This window comes from Berghia stephanieae, chromosome 1, assembly GCF_034508935.2.
Source record: "Berghia stephanieae isolate SIO BIC M18660-M18661 chromosome 1, UCSD_Bste_1.3, whole genome shotgun sequence".
Lineage (NCBI taxonomy): Eukaryota > Metazoa > Mollusca > Gastropoda > Nudibranchia > Aeolidiidae > Berghia > Berghia stephanieae.
The window spans coordinates 133,115,466-133,122,965 of NC_088360.1; the positions used below are offsets into that span (position 1 = coordinate 133,115,466).

Consider the following 7,500-nt stretch of genomic DNA (forward strand, 5'->3'; position numbering starts at 1 on the left):
ATTGCGCTATATAAAAGTCAATTATTTATTATATTATAAAGTACTAGAAGTCCTTCAGAGCCATGAGGCCCATGGAGCCGGAGTTTATCTCGGTGTCTATAGCCTGAAACGGACAATAGTAATAGAATTCAATAGTCTGATGTCACGTTGCCCAGCAACGAGCAGATTGGTTCTAAACAAAGAAAATCGTTACTTTTTATTCACGTGTCATGTTATCAGAATGTTAACAAGTCAAAACATGATCAGATTTATAATGTTTTCTCCTCTGGACACACTTTTATGCTCGTTGGAGAAGTATTTCATAAGGGCATCCGCCATTGTTCTGATAGTTTAGATCCAGTTACTAAGTTACCATGCGTCATTACGAGGGAAGTGACGTTACGACTGTTGAAGCGTATTGCTTACCACCCTTGCCCAACAGCAACACTTAGCATGTAGCACGAGACATGACGCCTGTTAGGTGATATTACATTTTATTCTGACAAAGACAACGCTTTTAACGACCAGGTACTCATTTTACACCTGAGTACGATGAGAGAATTGTGAGTAAAGAGCCTTTTACAAGGACTAAACTATGCGACGATTCGAGCGGGGATTCTGAGTAAAGAGCCTTTTCCAATGACTCAACTATGCGACGACCGAGCGAGGCTCGAACTCAGGACCTTCCGTTTCGAAAGCGAGTGTCATACCACAAGACGACATAGCCGTTACCTTCTTGTAAAAAGAATGGGCCGTGATAGATGTGCGCGTTTAAAACATATTTAATTAATTTAGTCCCTCAGATCCATAAGGCACATGGAGCCGGAGTTTATCCCGGTTTCTATGGCGTTAAACGGACAGTAACAATCATTGCTTGCTACCCTTTGGACCTGACTTTAATCTATTCATTTTCATGTATGTGTCATCAATTTGTATGAATTATTGGCGAAATCCTAAGATTAAATGAACTTTGATACTTTAAACTCTATTGCAAAGTGCTTTATGCCAGATCTGACAGATCCAGCTACGCAAACACAGCTGAGTGGAAAGGGGAGACAGAACAAAATATTTTTAAAAACATTAAAATAATATCATTGAAGGACTAGACATAGATGGAAAAGATCTTAGAATTATTCGAAACTTATATTGGAATCAAAGTGCAACCGTCAGGATTGAAGGAGAATTCAGTAAATAAATAAATAAATAAATAAATAAATAAATAAATAAATAAATAAATAAATAAATAAAAACCCAACTCGACTTCACCCATGATCGATCTAGGTACCTTTGCGTGTTAAGCGAGCGGGGTGCTCTAACACCTGAATTACCAATACCCTATTGATAACCTAACGCAATACGCTTCAACAGTCGTAACGTCACATCTCTCGTAATGACGCACGGTAACTTAGTAACTGACTCTAAACTATCGGATCAATGGTGGAGGCCCTTATGAAATAATTCTCCAACGAGCATAAACGCGTATCCAGAGGGAAAAGAACATTATAGATCTGATCATTTTTTGACTTTTACACATTCTGATCACAAGACATGAAAAGTTCTATCCAGCATGAAGAATAAAAAAATACCGATTTTCTTTGTTTAGAACCACGATGGCCGCCGTTTCTGGGCGACGTGACATCAGACTATTGAATCCAATTATGAGCTTGATCTAACATTGTTGTGAAGGACAATATTTTGCGTTGGTTTGAGAGTGAGTATTTACAGTAAAACAATGAGCCCATAATAATTTGGGTTATCAGACCTGCAAATGACCACACGTCCGTCCTGATTTAAAAAAAAAAAAAAAAAAGGCAGTCCTTCAGAGACATGAGACACATGGAACCGGAATTTATCCCGGTTTCTATAGCGTGAAACGGACACTAGGAAGTGTTTGCTATCCTTTGGATAGGACGCTTGTCTATCGCAAAGTACTTTCCTCCGCATCTAATAGATCCAACTACCCAATCACTGCTGGGACAGGGGGGGGGTGTCAGAAAAATTATCAGCTGCACCTGGGATCGATCTTGGGTGTGAAGCGAGTGCTCTACCAACTGAGCTACTGGGACTCCCTCAGTCCTGATTTATCAATGGTAAAACAGTCACCTCAGAATCACAAGCGAGCGGGACTGTTACCGCTCCGGTCCTTGGCGTAGTCGTGATCTTTTTCTGACCCCTCTTTCCACCCTGAACTGATTGGGTAGTTGGACCGTCAGAGAATATAATAGTTGAAAGCACTTTTGTGATCTAGCCTCTTATTATTATTATTATATCCGCGAAGTACAACAATTTTCAAGGGAAATAAACAATTGTGTTCCTTCTCTGAAATGTTATAATCATGAGTTGTGTCCCTTAATCTCACGTGTATTATAATTTTGGCTGCCAGATGAGCCATTTTGTTCTCACTAAATTTCATGACAGGTTAAAGGTTATGTTTGACCCGACGGACAGAATCTATATCTATAGATAGTTCGAAGTTGACGTCACTCAGGCATTTTGTTATTGTTTTTTTGTCATCCGCGTTTATGAGTAATTCTCACCAAACTGTTTTAGACTGACTATAAGCGGTCATGGTTATACAAAGTTTTGTGTGTTGGTCCGTTATACTTCCGGATGGCAATGTTGTGAGCTAATTAGCCAAGCACATACTATCTATAAGTTAACGATGCTACGGTACATTACGCAGATTCACAACAAAGGGAAGAAAAGTCGTGGCATCAAACCCTAAGAACAAGATATGAAGTGAGTAGAAAAGTGCCAGAAGACAATAGAGAATAAAAATTTTTTTTTTTTTCGCGGCGGTGGTAGGGTTTGAACCTGCGACCTTATTGGTACGACAACTCCGCCTGGCAGGTGAGAGCGTGGCTCTACCGTGTGAGCTATCCACGAACACATAAAATATTCGTTTCAAACCAAAGTCATTTCTAGATCCCTCTCTCACCCACTTCTTGAGATCGCCGATTCGTTCACCACCATCGCGAAGTAATTTTGACCAGCAGTTAAGCTTAATAGCCAATATTCTCATCACAAACAATATAACATAGAAACGATTGAGACATTGAGTATGCTCCGGTGTATGGGGTGAATTTTTAATTCAGAAAAGTGAGTGGAGCAGGCACTTATGTTGGTAACAACAAGATATGAAGTGAGTAGAAAAGTGCCAGAAGACAATAGAGAATAAAAAATTTTTGTGGATAGCTCACACGGTAGAGCCACGCTCTCACCTGCCAGGCGGAGTTGTCGTACCAATAAGGTCGCAGGTTCAAACCCTACCACCGCCGCGAAAAAATTTTTTATTCTCTATTGTCTTCTGGCACTTTTCTACTCACTTCATATCTTGTTGTTACCAACATAAGTGCCTGCTCCACTCACTTTTCTGAATTAAAAATTCACCCCATACACCGGAGCATACTCAATGTCTCAATCGTTTCTATGTTATATGTTTGTGATGAGAATATTGGCTATTAAGCTTAACTGCTGGTCAAAATTACTTCGCGATGGTGGTGAACGAATCGGCGATCTCAAGAAGTGGGTGAGAGAGGGATCTAGAAATGACTTTGGGTTTGAAACGAATATTTTATGTGTTCGTGGATAGCTCACCGTAAGCCACGCTCTCACTGCCAGCGGTTGTGTACCAATAAGGTCGCAGTTCAAACCTACACGCCGCGAAAATTTTTTTATTCTCTATTGTCTTCTGGCACTTTTCTCACTTCATATCTTGTTGTTACCACATAAGTGCCTGCTCCACTCACTTTCTGATTAAATTCACCCCATACACGAGCATATCAATGTTCAATCGTTTCTTGTTATGTTGTGATGAAATATTGGCTATTAAGCTTAACTGCTGGTACAAAATTATTCGCGATGGGATGAACGAATTGGTCGATCTCAAGAAGTGTGAGAGAGGGATCTAGAAATGACTTGGGTTTGAAACGAATATTTATGATTTCGTGGATAGCTCACACGGTAGAGCCAGCTCTCACCTGCAGGCGGAGTTTGTCGTCCCAATAAGGTCGCAGGTTCAAACCTACCACCGCCGCGAAAAAATTTTATCTCTATTGTCTCTGGCACTTTCTCCACTTCATATCTTGTTGTACCAACTAAGTGCTCTCACTCCTTTTTGATTAAATTCCCCTATACACGGAGCATACTCAATGTCTCAATCGTTTCTAGTAATGTTTGTGATGAGAATTGGCTATAAGCTTAACGTGGTCAAAAATTACTTCGCGATGGTGGTGAACGAATCGCGATCTCAAGAAGTGGTGAGGAGGGATCTAGAAATGATTTGGGTTTGAAACGAATATTTATGGTTCGGGATAGCTCACACGGTAGAGCCACGCTCTCACCTGCCAGGCGGAGTTGTCGTACCAATAAGGTCGCAGGTTCAAACCCTACCACCGCCATCAAACCCTCTCTCTTTTAGTTCCAAAATCGTTGGGAGTGTGAATGTAACCAGCCCTTAGGAGCACTAATAAATAATCATGAATAGGTTACACAGAGAATCTCTCTGGGTTACATAAAGAACTCTTAGGATTCATCTCATCCATCGTGGCTTGTGCTCTTAAGCACGTTGCCAGTCAGCTGTCTTCACGAATCACGATCCTTTGCGGTGCGCATGAAATCTGTGTTGCTTTTTAAGTCACATTTGGCCATTCTTAGGTTATTTAACTAAGTTATTATTTGTCTTCCTCTAGTTCTCTTTCCTTCGATCATCCCAGATATTACTAACTTTTCTATTCCGTCTCTTCTCCACACATGTCCCAGAAACCGTAACTGCCTCTTCCTGATGGTATCGATCAATATTCTTCCCTTTCTCACCTTCTCCAATACTTCCTCATTCGTATACCTGTCTGTCCATGATCGCCTCAACATTCTTCTATACACCCACATCTCAAATGCCTCTAACCTGCTCGTACATTCTTTGTCAAGCGTCCACGTTTCACAACCGTATAAAAGGGTACTTATAACATTAATTTGACTGAGTTGTTTTTGATGTTTTCTTTTGCTTCTTTTTTGTTTTTGTTTCCTTCCACCTTTATTTCCTCTTTTTGTTATTTTTCTGTATGCCTTGAATAATTCAAAAGATCTCAAAATATTCACAATTTCTAAATTAGTGTATTATTAATTGTGTGTCGTATTGTACGTAGGTGTTGGGATGAATAGTTATTACAATAATTAGGTGTTGCCATTCTCGATTTTCATCCTCGACTGTTGTAATAACATTAAAATAGCTCACTGTTTTTTTTTTCTTAAAATCGTAAAACGTGAACAAAATAAATGGTCTTAATAGATGATAAAATCCTTGCAAAAATACTGTGTAATGTGTTCAGCGCTGGAAGGCTGCTTTTCACGGAGCTCTTAAAATTATTGCATTTTACGGCTGTTTTAAGTGTTATTTCTATATCTCGAGGACGAATTTTATTTCATATTCAGAGGATTTCTTATGACTTTGTGCTGCTTTTGACGAAATTTCGTGGATTTGAAACAATTAATTTAGCAATATTTTAAAGTTTTGTAAATTTTTGCAAGAATTTTGTCTTAGGATGACAGGACGTAAAAGAGCTAGAATGACGACCAGCATTTATTTGATTTGGGCTAGATAATAAGATGCCATCACTCTGAAACCAGAGGAAGAATTACACAAAGTATGAAATAAATAAATTAAAAAAAAAATTCCCTTTATTCACCCCCAATGGGGAAATTTGTCTTTAGGGTCTATTCCAAGGGAAGACTGGAATAACCCAGGCGTCAGCCGCAGAGCAGCGCCGCAAAGTGAGCTAGGGCGAGGTGACTTGCTCAAGGCCACACAACGCAGCGGCGGGTGATTGAACTCGGTACCTTTCGGGTAGGAAGCAAAGACCGTACCACTGAGTCACGCTGCCCCTTAACGAGTGGTTTTACACTCCCAATGAAATGTGGCCCTTCGCCTCAAAACGGTATTAAGTCGGGTTGGTTAAGATGTTGAAAATTGAATTTATAGCCAGAAATATCAGACTTGTGTTGAGTTTGTATGTTTTATTGAGGAGAATGGATACCATAATATTTTAGGGTGCTAATGCAAACAATTTATATTTTTGATCAGTTTTAACATTAAATTCGGCTTTTAAGCATCTGGTTCGTTCCGACATAATACCGTTTTGAGACGATGGATCACAAATAGGAGCCAGCTTTTTTGACATCACACAGTTCTTCCCTATTACAATACACACACACACACACACTCTCTCTCTCTCACTCTCTCTCTCACTCTCTCTCTCCCTCTCTCCCTCTCTCCCTCTCTCTCTCCCTCTCTCCCTCTCTCCCTCTCTCTCTCTCTCCCTCTCTCCCTCTCTCTCTCCCTCTCTCTCCCTCTCTCCCTCCCTCTCTCTCTCCCTCTCTCTCTCTCACACACACAGACACACACACACACACACACACACACACTAAATCCTTCAAGGTTTAGAGAACATTTTGTTTTCATGCGTTGAAATATAACACTGATTACAAATATAGATAGAACGAAGTTGACTCCACTCAGGTCTTTGTTATTGTTTTTTTGCCATCCATTTTTATGAGTAATTCTCAAACTGTATTAACCGGGCTATATACAGTATGCGCTTGGCTAAGAAGCTCATAACATTGCCATCCGGAAGTATAACGGACCAACACACAAAACTGTGTGTATCCATGAACGTTTATAGTCAGGTTAAAACAGTTCAGTGAGCATTACTCATAAACGCGGATGGCAAAAAATAATAACAAAGACCTGAGTAACGTCATCTTCGAACTATCTATAGATAATACGAAGTTGACGTCACTCGGGTCTTTGTTATTGCGTTTTGCCATCCGCGTTTATGAGTAATTCTCACTAATCTGTATTAACCAGACAATAAACGTTCAAGGCTATACGTTGTGAGCTTCTTAGCCAAGCGCATGCTATCTAATAATAAACGTTCAATGTTACACATGGTTTTGTGTGTTGGTCCGTTATATTTCTGGATGGCAATATCGCAAGTTTCTTAGCCAAGAGCACAGCATATAGGGCTACATCACAGAATTCTACGTATAGATAGAATGCGCTTGGCCAAGGAGTTCACAACATTGCCATCCGGAAGTATAACGGACCAACACACAAACTCTGTGTAACCATGAACCTTTATAGTCTGGTTTATATAGATAGTATGCAGATGACGTCACTCAGGCCTTTGTTATTGTTTTTGCCATCCGCGTTTGTGAGTTGTTCTCACTAAACTGTATTAACCAGACTATAAAAGTTCATGGTTACACAGAGTTTGTGTGTTGGTCCGTTATACTTCCGGATGGCAATGTTGTGAACTCCTTGGCCAAGCGCATTCTATCTATAGTTTAGTGAGAACAACTCACAAACGCGGATGGCAAAAACAATAACAAAGGCCTGAGTGACGTCATCTGCATACTATCTATAGAGAGAACGAAATTGACGTCACTCAGGTCTTTGTTTTTGTTTTCTATAACGCATTTTTATGAGTAGTTCTCACTAAATTGTCTCAATCGGATTATAAACTT

The 7,500-nt window shown here is 39.9% G+C and overlaps 1 protein-coding gene across 1 annotated transcript in view; it reads left to right on the forward strand.

Annotated features, from left to right (window-relative positions):
- Nucleotides 1-5,283: 5,283 nt before the first annotated feature.
- Nucleotides 5,284-7,500, forward strand: part of LOC144963238 (iron-sulfur cluster assembly 2 homolog, mitochondrial-like) — a 10,231-nt gene continuing 8,014 nt past the window's right edge. The window contains exon 1 of the mRNA XM_078897082.1: nucleotides 5,284-5,621. The gene's annotated coding sequence lies outside the window, so the exon portion shown is untranslated. The remainder of the gene's footprint in view (nucleotides 5,622-7,500) is intronic.